The sequence below is a fragment of the Epinephelus lanceolatus genome, chromosome 11 (assembly GCF_041903045.1).
Source record: "Epinephelus lanceolatus isolate andai-2023 chromosome 11, ASM4190304v1, whole genome shotgun sequence".
Taxonomy (NCBI): Eukaryota; Metazoa; Chordata; class Actinopteri; order Perciformes; family Serranidae; genus Epinephelus; species Epinephelus lanceolatus.
Genome location: NC_135744.1, coordinates 14,040,654 through 14,058,526, shown reverse-complemented (window position 1 = coordinate 14,058,526; position 17,873 = coordinate 14,040,654). Strand labels below are relative to the sequence as shown.

The following is a 17,873-nucleotide window of genomic DNA, read 5'->3' as shown; positions in this document are numbered from 1 at the left end:
TGTCGAATTAAAAAGGAGAAATGGCACTGAGGTGGTAAATTAGTGATATTTCAGTTTGACCATTAGTGTGGCAGTAGTAGAAAAGAATCTCATAAGTCAAGAAAGTCTGTCAGGGTGAATCATGCAACTTGTATGATATCTGTGGGTTAACTAAGGTAAGGCTGAATCACAATTACACAGGGGCCTATCTCTGGAATGTTCCATGACTCACCTCCCCAGTATTTTTTTGGGCGGGGATCCTCCTCTTCAGAGAAGTTGGTCCGCTCCACCTCTGATACAGTGAGATGGTGAAGGCTGGCAGGCTCCGACTTTTCAAGGCCATTATCACGACCACTGCTGCATCACTAACTTCATCCACACACTTCATTCCCCTAAGTGTGATTGATGGGAATGTCCTGCCTGGCCTAGCACCGTGTCATGGCATACAGCCGAGGGCAAGGACTCCTGTGAGAAGAACAGAGGAGGAAGGGGGTAGAGGATTTGAACTTTATCGGTGCCACTGCAAATCAGTGTGAGCAGGGTTTACACTTTACACAATATATAGGAGCAAAGTCGTCACCCTTGACAACATGATGCTGTGCCAGCCAAGGCTATAATCGCTCAGGGACGCTGGGACAGGGGCAGCACACCTCTGCCAAGGAAAGCGGAGGTGTTAAGAAATTATAACGGTTTAGAAATGGTTATAATCATGTAAAGGTCACACAGAGTTCACGTTTAAAGTGCCAGCTGCGTTTATAGCTGAGCTCATTTCCAGAGGAATTCAGGCATTGTCTTCTAAATTAGTGTGGGGATTTGTTTGGTCCAAGTAATGTGTGCAGAGCCACACAAGGTTAAAACAAGACTGCATCCAAATCCAGTAGTGCAAAGTAACTCGCTCAAGGATGTACTTAAAGGGATGCTTTGCTGATTTTTCAGCCAGCTTTGTATCATAACAATGTGGGTAGCATGTGTAAGTGAACTATCCGTCCATCTTACCAGAAGCAAAGTCTCCCTGCTCATCTCTCAGCTCAGGTTTGCAAGTTTAAGGCCTTTTGCTCAAACTATGGCTCGTATCTGCATCTTTGTATGCCCACCATCACGGACACAAGGAGTAGAGTAGCAGCCTGTTCCTCTTTTTCTCTCTTTCAAAGGCAGACCAAACTCCAATCAAATGTTAAACTAGGCAGCCCTGATTAAATATGAACCGAAATTCTGTTACTGTATTGCCCATTTCTTGCCTAAAATGTCTTGCAAAACATGCTTTACTGCACTATTTGGCTGTAATATGAGACTTTGCAACCAGGAAGTGGCCGCCTTCTTGTTTCCTGAATCGTAAAAACGAAGGCTGAGATAAGACGGTAAAACTAAGCAGTGCTGATAAAGTTTCAACTAAGATTTTGTGACTGCATTGCCTATTTCTCACCTCAAATGTTGTGAGAAACATTTAAGATCCCTGTTTAACTGTAGTTCAAAATTGTTTATTACCAGCCGGCTGCCATATTGCTTCCTGTGGAAAAACAGCCAACCTTGCATTATGCCACCCATCGACGGAAATGTTTATTGGTCCAGTGCAGTGCTGTGTACTCTGGTAGTTGTAGGTCTTCTCCCTCTTGAGCAAAAGCAAATGCCACATTCCTTTGTCTCTGTTTTCTCTGGTCATATAGCACCCCGATACTTGTAATTGACTATTTACATTTTTGGTGTGTAATTTATAGTTCAGTGGACATGTTGAACATTTTATTGCACTCCATTTATTTAACAGCTGCACTAATTATTAACTGCTATTTTGCAGATTAAATCACACCTATGTTCACCCAGGTGTTGTCACTTATTTTGGGTGATTAAACCTATTTTCAGGACTGTAAGAGTGTGCATATTTATTAGTCCATAGATTTGACAACATAATTTAAGCAACACAACTCCACCCAACTACAACTTGAGCAGAGGTCTAATTGCAAGAGTAGTAATTAATAACACCTGTGCAAGTTTGATATAGAGATTTTACATATATTACCTCAATTAGCACTTCCATTAAAGGGGCGAAACCATACTGCAGTAACACAAACGCAGTAGTGATGCCTATCCACTTAAGTAAGATTTTGAGTCAGTGACTTTTGCTTGTAAAGGAGTGTTTTTGCATGGAGGTACTGCTACTTTTAAGTTAGTAAAGGATCTGAATACCTCTTCCACCTCTGCCCGAATCAGTCTTTTGAGGATCAAACACTCACCCCTTGTAGGCTTGAAAGAGGCCGTAAGAGGTTTGTAGTTTCCTCAGCTTGAATTCACTTACTCACGACTGCTTCCAATGTTGAGACCAAAAGAAAATTCTTCAACCCCCTCTTGATCTATTTCACCACAGTCATCTGTCTGTTTGCTCAATGTGACTGATTTGTGTTGACAACTTGAAAATGAGGCAGTCTCCATAGCCATACTGCTTTGAAACCTGTTACTTTATTGTCATTGACATCCACATTCACAAACTCAGGAGTGAAGAGCCTCCATTTGCCTGTACATGCAAAGTGTCGACACAATAGTATCCAACCCCCTTCAGAGTCCTTACTCTCAAGGATGAACTATGACCGTTGCCTTGGTGAGCCACATTTAGCTCCTGAAAATCTCACTCCAGCATCCATTCAAACATTCCCCAAGGTAACATTATGCTGTGGGTCATGTGACTTACAACTGTAAACCTTGATTACAGACCAGGCACAGTTCACATGCATGGCCTGTGGGAGCAGTGTGTTTCCTGACCCCCATGGGCGAGGTCACCTGAGAGCACAGTGCACAGCACATATTATTTAGCATCAGCTATTTGACTCTGATATTTTATTTATTTCACTGAACCGAACGTGGTCCAGAGAGCCTCGGCTGATGTTTCTATGCACTGAATATAATTTGCTGTCAAATTATCCCAAGCATGGCACTGTGAGGCATTTTTAAAATGTGTAATTTCATGTTGTTGATAGCAGCAGCGCAGCGTAACTTTGTGGCCTTGTTTAAAGTTTAGGGTGTTCAATTTCAATAAGCTCAGCACAAGAGGTTGACACCAGCAGCCGTAATTGAAAACACTTTTCAGGGTCACGCTCCGTATAGATCTGAGGAGTAATTCTAGCCAGCCGAGATGACAGAAACAGACGTCAGTGGGAGTTGTTGCCCTCCTAGTGGGGAGTTCATAGCTGAAGATCAGAAGGGAGGCAAATGACAACGCAAGGAGACAACCAACTCTTAATCCCTAGTCCATCACTATGGCTGGGTGTAAAACCACAATACTTGATGTACTTAGAAAAAAATGGTAGAATACTTTTCTCGAGAAACATGCAATACTCACCAAGGCAGTGGACCAAAAAAAGCATTGTATTTGCCACTCGTAGATAACTTAAAGTATTATTCAGATTGATCAAGTGTGGTTCACTGTAATTTTTATCAATGTAATCAATTAATGTTTGAGCCAGATTATCTAAACTCCTTTGTCTTAAAATAAAATTAAAAGTGAGCCCTACAGAAATGCTCATCATTTTTTTTTTTTAAATGCCTGTGTTTCCCCTTGCATCATGTAGTGTCCCGTCTCTAAATTCGAGGTGTTTGGGGGTCCGTGAAGGCAGCACAAGCAGAGCTCTCCATCAGTCCATTGTTTCCTCAGCAGCAGTTTGTGACTCGCAGGGTGGATAATTGATCTGTCAGTCCATTTAGAGCTGATCAGATCAGACTGATGGATGAGAGGAGCAGCTGCTGCAAGTGAATACAATCTTTTAGTCTCAGCGGAATGAATAGTTAAGTTTCACTTTCGATGCGCTTGACGTTTTGCTGCTCTGTCTTTGCCCCGAGGGTGCTCTACGCTCCGACAGTGTGGTACTACAAATCAGTGGTTCCCACCTGGTCCGGCTGCAGGGTCCAGATTTCTGTTTAGCCAGTACTTCAAGGTCCACACAGATCAATTTATTCAGCGTCATAGGAATATATATAGGAAATCTCGATGTTTTAATCATAGCGAGCCGCCACAATAAATGAATGTGTGGGGAAACCCTGCAACGTATTCTCACTCCGACCTTGTCACACATCAGCGTTTGGTCATAGACTATCTATGTCCACATACAACATGCAAATACAGCAAATTGATTTTTTTTTCCCTTCAATGACTAAAGGCCAATTTCCACCAGATGCGTGTTGGTTGCGTCTCCGCTCCGGCATGGCAGCGGAGCCGATAGGATTCAATTCTAGTCAATGTGTGTGTTTCCACCGGCTGCGGCTGTGCTGCGTTCCGGCTCCGTCACAGCTCCGGCAGTCCGGAGCCCTCCGCAACAGATACGCAGGACTTCTATTTTTGCCGGACGCCGGAGCACAACACAGCAATTCAGCACAGAGCAGATCATGTGGGGCAGGAAGTCATGCACAGAAACACAATAAAACATCCGGTTAATTTTCAAAACAAAATACACAGTGTTCCCGGCGGATCATATTTCCCTGCACTACACCTTAAAAACTATATAATGGGCAGAGGCAGGCCTGAAGTCAACAGGTCAGAGGTTTTCAGACGTCATTTCACCCCGTGAACACCATGGACGAGGAGATATTAATCATGGCAGTGCACCGAGATGTCTTCCGGCGGAGCTGCACCGCTCCGTACAACAAACGCAGCCGGTGGGTATTGACGGACGGCGGAGCATGCAGCGGATAACCAGTGCTGCCGTTCCACAACGGACACGCATCCAGTGGAAATCCGGCGTAAGGCATGTGGTTGGGTTTAGGCAACAGAGGCACATGGTTGGGTCTCGGAAAAAAGAACAGGGTTTGACTTACAGGACGTGAACACTGCTCTCTAGGGTGGAAGTCCATGTTTGTTGGACCCATCCACCTTCAATCCTGCCTATCCTACTCGGACTTTTGCCACCTTAATTTCATTCTTTCGCGCTGCATTTCCCCCCGATGCTGCGAGGTGCCGTTAAACTATATTGGTGACGAGCCACATATCATACCGATGTTATAGGATGGCTTCATTTATCCATGCTTGATGCAGGAAGTCACTGATCAAGTGTCGGATTTCAACGAGACCGAATTGGAGGAAGTCAGTGTCTTACTGAGATGAATGTTTAAAACAGACAGTTTGGATTTTCATTTAGCCATTTGGCTTTGTTTATGCTTTTAGATATATCTGGGGGTTTGTGTTACAACATAGCTGACTATCTTACTGCTGATGTTCTTTCCCCATGAGGCTTCTTTTAAAGCAATGTTGCTACCTTCCTCAATGTCAATTAATTAGTAAGCGCAATGTGGTTATTGATGATATAAATAATGGTCCAAACTACACAAATAAGATCAAAATTACAATTGGAATTATACCTTCAGCCTTCCTTTTTAATCACTTACAACAAGACTTATTATCTTCTTATGACTGTTGTTTTTTTTATCTATTTCTTGAACAGCATATCATGCCATTTTGTTTTCTTTTTATTTTACGTCTGTCTTAGTCATTTTTATGGCCTGTTAGTTTGATTATATGCTGTTCTTGCAAAGTGATGGAGCACAGAGAAGAAGCCTTGTGAAAACACAATGCATAATGACTTTATTAAAGGCAGACGGTTTGGGAGAAATGGTATGATTGCTAAACAAAGCCAGACTCTCATGGGGTTTGCCCAAAAATACTACATTCAAGGTTCATTTCATCTAATACCTCCACAGTAACTTTTTCCCCCTCCCTTTTTTATCCCTATCCGAGGAACATCAGTGGTTTCTTACAGCTTTGTTTATATTCTCAAATAAAATAACATATTCAGAACTCTCTTGGGTTGCCTGCAGTTAATTTAGCTGGTGACGGTGGAGCGGAGATCAATAGAAAAAAAAAAACTGTCTGCCTTACCGAGTCATCTTCATTGTATTTTGCTTGGTCAAGCTCCGAGCACATGATCTCTGGAGAGGGGGATTACAGGAGTACTAAGCTCCAGATATTTTTTCCATCTTCCATGGCTCTAATTAATCAGGGCAGGGTTCTACCAAGGGGCTTAACTGGCCCCTTGTCAATTTGCAGCTATCGTCTTCCTTAGACAGGCCTCAACAGCACCAACCCAGTTGCCATCCATGGAAGATAGCAACCTATAATGGGAAGAGCTTTCACAAGCTGATGAGATGCTGAGCAAACGAAATGCAACCGATAAAGAATTGAGGCTGCGAAGGGAAAACAGCAACTATTACCTTTTTAGATGGATTTAATGAGTGCTATAATCATGAAACTGGCTCTCATATATCATTATTGTGATATTTTTAATGGCTCCTGCCTTTTATAAGACTTTCCAGAGCCAGTTAAAGCCATGGAAATACCTCCAATCCTGGGAGATATTTATTAAATGTAATCACATGCCTTTTCACTAAACACGTAACAGCAGTCATTTTTAAAAAAAGTTTTCATAGACAATATCTACAACCGTTTACTGATGCATTGGTCAAATGTATTGAGTAACTATGAAATTGACCCCCCTACATCCTCATCAATTCTAAATAAAAAATTTAACTATGACAATCTGTGTCTCAGTTTTTATCTGAGGGAAATTGCACATATATTAATTTGTAGCCAACTTATTAATTGGTAGCCTATCAATAGGCAAAAATCTGATCTACCTCCAAGCAGGTGTTAAGATGACAAATCAAACCTCGCTGGAAGATATTACAGTCTTCAGGAGAGAGCGGATCAGTCGCCGACATGTTTGAACATGTTTAAAGAGTGTGACAACGGCTGATCAGCTGTTTCTGATTGTCATTATATTCACAAACGCTCACTGATGGACTGACACTTTTGTGTCAGGGCCTGAATATGTGTGGAGAAACAACTCCGCCCCCTTTTCATGATACAACTCTGAGCAATTCCTAGTAGAGAAATAGGGGCATGGCAGTATGCTGAGTGCAGATAGCAGCTGTCAATTAAGAATGATTCTGATATACCAACATAGGCATGACGGAAGAACAAAATTGGCTGGTACGCATGTCATAATTTCTTATTTTATGCCAACACATTCTCACTCTGATTGATGTTAAGTCATGGACTTTCCAAGTCGATATGATGTGCAAGATACCCTGGGTGTGTTGGTTATTGACGTTCTGGGACGTTATGTCAAGTTCTGGTTACATGCATTGTCTGTTTTCAAAATACACTTCTATATTCACAGGAAATGTACAGTTTGCATACAGTCTCTTTCAAAATAAATGCAATGCGTCAGTGCAACACCGCAAATTGACATTGTTTTCCTTCAGCAACAAGCGCAGGTGGTTATGTTTTGCCAACACACACACATGGTTGGGTTTAGGAAAAAACAAGTTTTGGCGTTACAGTCTTATGGAAAGCGAACACTGGCCTCTCAGTGTGAAAGGCATTGGATGTTGGACCCATCCATCACCTCTCCTGCCTGTCCTACTTAGACCTTCGCTGCCTTAACTTTTGTTGTTGTCCCGCCAGATTTTTCCCTGCTGCTGCTTGACGTCCGGCCATATCGTGCCTACGTGAAAGGATGGCTTTTTTTGTGTTTGTGTCTGATGCCAGAAGACACTGACCTAGCGCCATTTTTGGACGACTTAGCAGTGAGCCCGGGTTGTTAAATGCACAGAATAAGACAATTTCTATGCACATATTAGTGAATGAGGCCCATAAAGCTGATAAAATACTTAACCAGAAACATTAACAATATTACAACTGTAACTGGTTTCCAGGATTTTGTTTTGCAGTGCAGTTTTTCATTGTGGCCATGGTGGCTTTGGTTATTAAAAAGTATGTTAACGCGACAGAACCAATAACGGTTGATTCCAGATTGAATTGGTGTCAGTAATCACAGTCACTACAAGTTATTTAATATTTAGTCTCACTTACTTTGGTTAACTTTTCTCTATGGTTACATTTGTCAGGCCTTATGAAAAGCCTCATTACCTTTGCCACTTAAAAAGGGTCCATTAATCTCATTAACAGTCCATTAATTGTTTCTTTTTAGTAAGGCTTGAAGCCTTAGAGCTAGAGCTAGAGCCAAAGAAGCGTCAGCTATGCCCTACTTCTATTATCATTTAGTGAACAGTGCTGTGGAGCTGTGGAGTCAAGTCATGATGCACACTTGTTAGTGCTGATTCTGGTAAGCCATTAGTCGTTGTTGGAGGTGAGCGTTTCTGTGGAGTAATCCACGGGGCAACATATGTTTTTGTTTTAATATCTGCAATTGAACAAGTTGTCAAAGCTAAAGATGAATATTATTATCTTTAAGCCACACTTTTTTCTAAAATGAAGAAATGTAAATCTATCTTTTAATCACTAGTCCCAATGGTACATCATTCTCTTCAGCTTTACAATGGCTGGCACTTTTTCATCTTTTATATTTAAAGATCTATGTCCTGATAAGGGATTTAAAGATGAAAAATGCTGGGCAGCCAGTCACAGTGGCTAAACGCTTTGTGCAAAGCATTAACTCTATCTTTCCAAGGATTTTAATACTATGTGCTACAGTGAGTTGGACTGTTACTGGAGCTTTTTAGTCTGGGGTTGACTTTCTTTTCACTGAAAGCAAGGCAAGCTGAGGCCACGGTCAAATTCAGGCAGCATGACCAGAAGCTACTTTAAGCGTTCCTACATCTCTTCAAAAACAAGCCCTAGTGGAATATACAGTAACCTAATAACAGATTTTTTTCAATTTAATTCATGACCTGCTCATCATTAACCGGCTTCTGCTCTTAAACATCATCCTATTCACACAACTGCAAACACATCTCAGCAGCAAAAGTGGCTTCGAAGCCGCAGAGTGTGATAGCTCATTGCAAATGTTAAATGAAATGGTGCGTGTTTTCTTTGGCACCGCGTGCCTTGGGCTTCAGGCTCTACTGACAATCCAGTAGTATGTTTCAGATCTGCTGGTTCGTGTCCAGCCGGCCCTTTTATTTACAGTATGTTGGAGTGTGGTATCTGAGGCAAGGAACATCTGTAAGCAATTGAGACAAAAGGAGGAGAGGACCTCATCACAAGTGCCGCTGACATTAGGCTGCTTTTCTACTGTAGCCCACTTTTATGTTTTTTTCTTGCCTCAAAGAGCGTGCTAAGAGCTAGCAGTAATTATTAGCTCTGACTGCTACCAAGGACAAATAAACAGAAAAGACAGAAGGGTTGTATGTAGTTGGATTGAGATGTCACAATCCTGCTACAAAGGAATAATTTAAATGGCAATGAAACTGTCTGACCAACTCTCCAAAGCTTAAAGATACTTAGCTCACTTTGAAATAAGCAACAAATACCAAATACATTTGATAAGCTGAAAAAAATGAAGCTTAAACTTATTTTTTAAAGCAAAAATGCCAGACAATTAATTAACTGATTGCTTTAGCTGTATAATAAAGGCAAAACCGTAATCAAAAAGCAAGATCTTTAATGCAAGTTTCAAAACCTTGCTCATGTACAAAACGGACAAACAAAACCCAGCCACGTATTGTGCGGCATCGCTCTCCAATCATTGCCAATATGCATCTTTGCTGAGATTTGGAAGAGTTTTAGAGGGTTGTATTAGCTGTCAAAGCTTTGCAGACTGGCAGGAGGCTCTATCTGTTTACTGGCCAGCTGGAAAAGAAGCAAGCAAGGTTGTGATTAAGTCTGCCTATGAGGTAGAAGGCATGAGATAGTTTAGACACGATAAGCCAAGGGACCCAAGCGTTGTTGTGTACCAGATGGATAGAGATATTGCGTGAGGCTTAAGGCAGCGTGGAAAGATGAAGGGATTATAGCAGCCAATCTTTCTGTCAATAAGTGGTTCGGAGGCTAGAAAAATTTACCTACAACAGTGTTTCCAAGAGCCGGAGGCAGACACGAGCAATTCAGTTTTCATTTTGAAGTATCTGTCACGTGTTCCTGTTTTGTTTGTCATAATGTCTAGAAAAAAACATGCAGATGTTTTTATATGTCAGTTATCATTCACTGTCTCCTAGGCTTTTTTCATGTAGTAGAAAACCACAAGACAGAAAAAGGTCACAGAGTAATCGTTGTTTGTTACTTCCAGCTGTCCAGCTGGACCTCATATGTCTTTAAGTTTTTAATGAGAAACTGCCAAAACCCATACATGAGACATAAACACCACATATGTCTTTTTTAAACCCTCCTTTAACCTCCTGTTGTCTTTGGAATAATCGTGCATGAATGACTGTGTGGATTGCTCAGACACTCACCTCCCTGAGTTCTCACCATCAGCAAATGAACTGCATATTGATAGTAGTACCAACCTATTCAAGTGTTCCCGATGCAGTTGTCGTCCGCCCCAGAATTTGAATGACAGAATTCACACCAGCCAACCAAACCCAAAAGGAAAAATGTTAGTTTGAACTGCAAATCATGGTGTCGGGCTCAGCGGTCGATGACTGACAGCCATCAGCGATCCCTATTCCTTAAAATACAACTTTCACAGTGACAAGTTTTCAAATGGACACCACTTATGTTGGGAGACTTGAGGGGAAAGTTAGTGAATAGATAAGTTACTTTCTGATGTTCCACTGGGATTTGGACAAAAGTGTCCTGTCTGGTTATATTTTTCTATCACTGCACCGCTGAAATGATCATTATTGTTTACATCTCCTGCTCCAGCAGTGGTAGCAAGCTGTTTTGTCACAGTGAAACCAGTTGTAACAAAGCCCACTGACTGTGTACCTTTAGAGCGACATGCCATTAAATGTGACAGGTGTATTGGCAATGATATTAAATCGGGGTTTGGAAGCCATCACTCACCGGTTCCTGACAGGTTACTGATGAGAATCACAACTACTTCCTGTCCTCCCCCCCAGAGGGATATGTTTCTTTGGGCGGGAAGGGTCAGAGCAACCAAGATTGATTGTGAAGTTGGCATTGACAAAGAGTATTTGTTTTTTTTTCGCTCTTGAAAACAAGTAGTAGGGTACCATGTAAGACCTTTGCTTTGTTATTTAGGTGGTGTTGTTCTTGGTTCTCATGTGAAAGTCCACTGAGTTCGTGGCCACTTTTATCAAACAGGAAAAACATTGGTGTCTTTTTGCCTTCTAAATATTCACCACATATGAAACCAGTGCTGTTTGTTTTTCGAACTTTGTTCATTTCCTGAACATCCTGTAACTTCCATAATAAAGCCATTTAAGGAGCAGGCAAACACAGCAGATTTCAAGGGTGTCAGCTAACACTGAAAACATCCCGGGCTCTGCACTTCTACCTCAATATTTGTGAAAACTGCTGGAGAATGTTACTTCTTAGAACTTTATTTTACTCTTATCTTATGTAACACAATACAAACACAATGTTTGTACTTTAAAAAAAGACGAGAACTTGGAAATAGCCTTTGAGCACAGAACATCTGTGTGTACAAAGAGATGCTATGGATTAGGTGTTCAAAACAGTGTAAGTATTATATTCTTTCTATGTAGTTTTCCCCATATATAGACTTTATTTTGGTGAGCCACTCAAATAGCGCCTGAAAATACCTCCTCATATTTTTGTAAAAGTGTTTTTCCTTGAAGTCTAAATGAAAAATACATCATAAGTTTCCAGAGCGCAGGTCAAATAGTCCAAAACACAAAGATATTTAATTTTAATCACATAAACCAGAGAGAGAAGCAGGGCTGCGGGATATGAGAAATATATGTGATACGTAGTAAAGTTGTTGAGTAGCGTGATATTGATATTACGATAACAATATTCAAAACAATGGAAGTATATTCTTTCTATGTAGTTTTTCCCATATATAGACTTTATCCTGGTGAGGCACCCAAATAGCACCTAAAGATACTTCCTCATATTTTTATATAAGTGTTTTTCTTTGAGGACTCTAAATGAAAAATACATCAAAAGATTCCAGAGCGCAGGTCAAATAGTCCAAAACAAGGACATTTAATTTTTATGACATAAACCAGAAAGAGAAGTGGGGCTGCAGGATATGAAGAAAATATGTGATGTGCAATAAAGTGTATGTGATATCATGTGTGATGTGATATGTAATAAAGTTAAGTATCCTGATAACAGCATTACAAAAATGATATTCAAAACAATGTCTTTTATATTCTTACTATGTAGTTTTACCCATAGATAGACTTTATTATGGTGAACCACTCAAATAACAGCAAAATATATGTCCTCATATTTTTGTAGAAGTGTTTTTCCTTGAGAAGTCTAATTAAAATGTTTACCTGCGATAAATAAACAGATATTAAAGTGTACTCAGTTCTGTTGCTCTCAGTGTACTGATAACATACAACACATTGTTTGCTGATTAAAACAAATATACTAAAAAGTCTAAATGAATTAAAAAATGAACTTTCTTAAAAAATTGTTAGTTAATTTTTTCAACTGCAATTTTCGATTGATACTCAAATTTCCACCCTCTCGAAACAGAATATCTGGCATTACTGATTGATTATTTTAAAAATTTGTGGATTGCTGATTAATTCTGTCAATCGGCTAACAGATTAATGGGCCAATGTTCCAGCACTCATCCTTGATAAGATACATTATGTGCTGCGTCTTCGTAGTGTTGGACACATGACGCCAAGGGTACACACTTTTTTCCAGTATGTTCTGGCACACAGTGAGCCGTATTCTCTTCACTTTAATTCCTCTGGTGCTGAATATTTGAGCGGATTTCTGTTTCCACTGGGCAGCAGTCCTATTGTTCGTTGCTTCCAATACACTGCATTTCTCCCCTGATTCAGTCATATCACGACTGGAGGGCTTACTGCCGAAATGATGGCCCAGGTGGCGATGCTCAGCCATCAGCACTTCCAATTGCAGGAGGAACGAACGTGGGCTGTTCTCAGAGTGGTACAGCACAAAAGACGGACTATCCTGTCTATACAGAGAAACAGTAATGGAAAAATAAAATAACTGTAGATCTTTGCAAGGATTTGATGTCTTCCACAATTTCAGCTGAAGCATGGTGGAATCTGTTCTGGCAAGCTTACGCCATGGGTGTGACACTATGACTGCTGCTCGTCTGATTTGAAAAGTTACAAATCTAACACTGTTAAATGGGTCATGAAAGTTCATGTTTTATAAACCGCACTGAGCACAATAGAAGATCTTTTCAACAACTTGATGAGTACATTTCTGGGAACCATCCTATCTGACTCTGTATCTTGACCTTTTGTGGGGCATGTCCTATTGTACAAGATAAGCTGAACCGTTGTATCTTCGGATCATTTATGGGAAGACACAAGGGTCATTGCCCCTATAAAAGCCACTAATTATGTTACAATTGAATTCACTGGCATACAGGACAAAAGACAGAGGTAGAGATAATAGAGGTTCAGATTAGGCATCTGGCAGTCCAGGGTGTAATGAGATTGCCAAGGTATGAGTTGATTATGCTGTCATATTGATAAAAAATAATTGCATTTCCATAATCCCCATGAGGGCTTGACGTTGGAAAGTGATTTAACAGAGCAGATACACATGAATTGCAGGGGATATCCTGTGCTAAAGAGCAGCATATACCAGGTTTGTTAGCTCAAAAGGTCATCAGGAGAACTCCGAAATGGACACTGGCGGGCAATCTGGGGATATGTGACTTATGTCTGATGAAATCTGTGATGTCTGATCATGAATTATTCGAGGTTTGAGCTGTGTTGAGTGTCTGCAGCATTGAAGTTAGCTTTCTACCCACATCTGCCACCACCAGTCCACATCAGAGACACAAAGTTGTAAGAGCTTGAGTATGTTTCTGAATACATTACTGCGTCCTAGTCACCTCATAGCGTTTAATTCTGTCAGGCAGTTTGGCGAGGTTGAAGTTTCAGATGTTTGTAGTATGGATGTCATGGAGCAGATGAGATGCTCTGACAAATTTTTCTGCACATTTTAAACAGCTACAAAAGAAGACAGAGGGAGCACTATGATGCAGATAGTGTCTTTTTATTTTGCTTTGAAGCAAAGCACCAAGGTTTTGACACTTGGTCATGTTTGTTGATCAGCTTGACAGGGTACATTAAGGCCGTGACACAACAAGCCAACAGTCGGCTGTCGGTCAATGTTGGGCTGTCAGTCAGCGTCTGTCACCCTAGTCACCCTGGTGTGTCCTCCATCGTCGGCCCTCGTCAGCTTTTTTTTTTTGTCATTTGGCATCAGAGAAGGCGGAGTCGGTTGGTGAATAAAATCACTCTGATTGGCAGTTCACCTCAGTGCACGAGAAGAGAAACAAGTGAGGAAAGTAAACAAACAGCTAAAGTCAAGAGGGCGTGAGGTCAACACAAACTTGTTTTATTTGGTAAGGTTATTTGTCTTTAACTATTGAGCTCTTTAGCAGAAATGTTTTGTGATGGTTTGTGTTATTTGCTAGTGCAAAAAAAAAGTGCTGTTCTTTCAGTATCGGATTGTGTTGCTAGCTTGCCAACTGGCTGACTAGCATCATGACAGTTTTTCTGGTTTCCCTTACTAAATGACGAATATAGACTACTGCCATCTGCTGGTGGGGAGAGTCATTTCCTCTCATGCAGGCACAGAACATAAGTGCTGGTTGGCTTTCTGCTTTCGTTTTTGCGGTGTGTTCATGTGCAACATAGGCGACATGAGGTGACAGCTTTCGGCTTGCGTCACTGCTAGTTTTTTGATGTTGGTTTGGTGTGTCTGGACCTTTAGACACTAAAATCGACTCCAGTAATCCATGCCAACATATTTAATTTATACAGATGATATGCCATTTAAATTCTACGTTACCAGAAGTGAACAGTTTTTGCCAATGGTCTACATTAGGCTCCTCTCTCACGTGCATTGTTCCTGTGGGTATCTTCTCATAAACAGCAGTTACAGATCAGAAGAGAGTATCAGAGGAGACTCCTGTTTTTTTGATTCATTCTTTAACAATACAGACGAAATGAAAACTTCCAAAGAGCTAATGATCCAGTGAGGATGCAATATTTCACAGTGAATTTTTAAATGGGGCAGGCTCTGTTATAATTGGTTTATTTAGTATGTGTGCTTTGTTTATTAAAAAAAAAAAAAAGAAGCACTAATTTCCCAGAAACATCAGACCTGGCTTGTTGTGTGAACAACACTCAGCGTGGTTGTTTGACAGACTCCACTGTCCCCTCCTGAGTTATAGCAGCAAGCTCATTAGAGGAAAAGTTGATTGACTGCGTATGCAACTGTTTTGATAATTGCATCTATCAACTGAGCTTTGAAAATGGTCCTCTCTGTATAAAAACTGATCATTAGATTTGATTTAATGTGAAACATTAATGAAAGAGAGCTGCTCAAAGAAGAAATTCGATGTGGTCCTGTGATGTTTCACACGGTGCGCTCCGATTTCATGACAGTTCTGTATAACCTGCACCACAGTAGGACTGTTAGAATTGGCAGTACCATTAGCATAGATTTTTGCAATTAAAAATTTACTATAGTTTTAGAGTATTGTGTCAACAATAAAGCTGCAAATAGCCTTGTTTCTGGAGGACACTGACCATAAATTTCAAATGGCAGTTGAGCATGTTATATACAGTAAGTAGGAGCACGAAGATACAGTGACAAGTAAATGAAGTGTAACAGGAAGTAGCAGGGGGTTTGTGTAAAGCTCTGGCATGCTCCTCTAACTGAAGGTACTTAATAAACAGCATTTAAAATTTGTCAGTTTACCACTGAGACACATCAATATTTAATGATAGGCAATGTGCTGTCTGCTTAGCACTTCTTTCGTAAGATCTTTTTGCTCTCCCTCCCTGAAGACAACTCTCAGATGTTGGACTTATGGGCTTCTTTCTCAGCCTGTTTTCTGACTGAGACATCAAACAAAGAGCTGCCTCACTCATGGCCGCTTACTTGCTTCTAACGCAGTACAGCCTGTTATTAGACCAGAGACTGATGTGACTTTTCTCTGACGTCCTATTGATTGCCAAGCCTCAACTATTTGGGCTGAATAGTGTCAGTTGTGCACACCTTAATATGTCCTTCACACGCCCCTGCAGACAGGTTGAGTGGAGGCTGAATTGTGACTTGCAAGCCTGGCATATACTTGCAGGAAAGGGTGGTAATTTATGGAATATACTTGATGTGTTGCAGCTTGTTCCACTTACGATGTATAAAATGACTGTATTGTGAACATCGACTATAAATGGTCACGTCATTTTTTTAAGCCACCAGTATGAGACTCGCTTCGGTGTTTTTGGCTCTCTGGCTACATCACACACTGCTCTGCCCATCCACATCACTTTCCCCCGACTGAGAGCAGGCGAGGCGTGTTTCTTATCTGCAGTACTTCAGACCACGTATATATTTAGTTGTATTTTACGACCATGGAGCACCAGTACGACTTGCAGATATTATTAATATATGAACTGGAGAGCTGTTAGTTGGTTTCCAGCTTACAGTGAATAAATCCTCACGCTTAATGGTGCAGCAGTAATGGTTTAAATGAGATTAATGATAGCATGAGCAGAGGAAGTGTGTGTCTTTGTAGCTGTAGGGCTACAGACTACAACCATTTAGTCACATTTTGCAACCATGGAGCACCAGTGTCACTTGCAAATACTATTAATATATGAATTGGAGAGCTGTTAGTTTGTTTCCAGATCAGTGAATAAATCCTCATATTTAACAGCTTTGCTGCTAACTGCTGCTTTGTGCTCACTGCTAACATCTGACTGTTGACTGGAAGCTTTAAGTTCATAGCAGTATCATGATTATGGCCCAAACCAAGCGAGATGTTTGATATATTTAACTATAAAAAATACTTAATAATAACAGTATTTTATTTAACTTTATTATGACTGCAGTTATTTTATTAAACTTCATTGTGAGTGTATATAATTTAATAATTTTATATTTTAGTAGTCTATAGTACTTAAGAGGAAATTTCAAAATATTGCATATATATCGTGTATCGCGATACAGCCTAAAAATATTGCAATATGCCATAGGCCATGTCACCCAGCCTTACTTGCAGGTTTTACACGTAAGCGTGAGAACACTGTGTAGGCACAGTATTAGCAAACAGTACGGTGCAGTACCTACTGTTTGCTTGTCCTTGTTGGTGCACTGGCCCTACCTGGATGCAGGACTCAAGCCCCTTTCTGCAGCAGTAGAATTGTGTGTGTTGCACCAGGACAAGCATTATGACCTCCAAACAAATCCTGAACATCTAGGTAAAAATAGATTAAGTTGGGCTCATGGAAACAGATGCAAACACCAAAGTTATAACTACTGAAATATGTCTGAAAGCTAATAAGAATGAAAAAATACTCAGCTGCTGACTGTTTTCAACCAGTGTTGGAAGTACATTTGTAGTTCTGTGCTGTATACTTTTGTTTAAGACTCACACAGAGAGACATGGTGCATCCGTGGCATGTGAGTCAAGTTAGGACTGTTATGTAGTGGTCTGTGTCTAGTAAGACCTTGACTTGGAGCAAATTGGTACTAAGTCAGTGTTGGAAGAGTCCGAAAAAAAAAAAAAGAAAAAAGTTTGTAGTCTTAATACTTCTCAGCCAGCGCTTAAGCCTGTTATCTGTGCCTCTGTGCTCTGCCAGTGGCACACTCTCTGCTCTGTTGTGCTCGCTTTCAGCAGTCGGCTTGGACGCCACCACACAGTTAGTTGGACCTGTATGGAGCAGACATGCTGGTGACTCCTTCAAATCACAAAGCAGACAGCCAAAGGCTCTTTTTGTTGTGGAAGCAGCAGCAGTTCAAATGAAGAATCAGTTCCATACCTTTGGATTTATCTTTTGGCAATTTCCAACCAAAGCAGGCAGAGCTGACTCATGACTAGTTGCTATAAACACACACTTGATGCTTATGACAAGAGCTGGCAGCCGCTAGCTTTTTATGTTGGCAGACCAACTAGCTGATAACAACTTTTGAGCTCTGATGAATGTACTGGCAAAACTAAAATAAATATAAACAGAGAGATTAATAGAGAGAACAACCAGCCTCATTAATTTGTTCTTACTAGTGG

General features: G+C 40.7%; 1 protein-coding gene across 14 annotated transcripts in view; it reads left to right on the top strand.

Annotated features, from left to right (window-relative positions):
• Positions 1-17,873, top strand: part of ncam1a (neural cell adhesion molecule 1a) — a 412,400-nt gene that overhangs the window by 42,462 nt on the left and 352,065 nt on the right. The window lies entirely within an intron of this gene.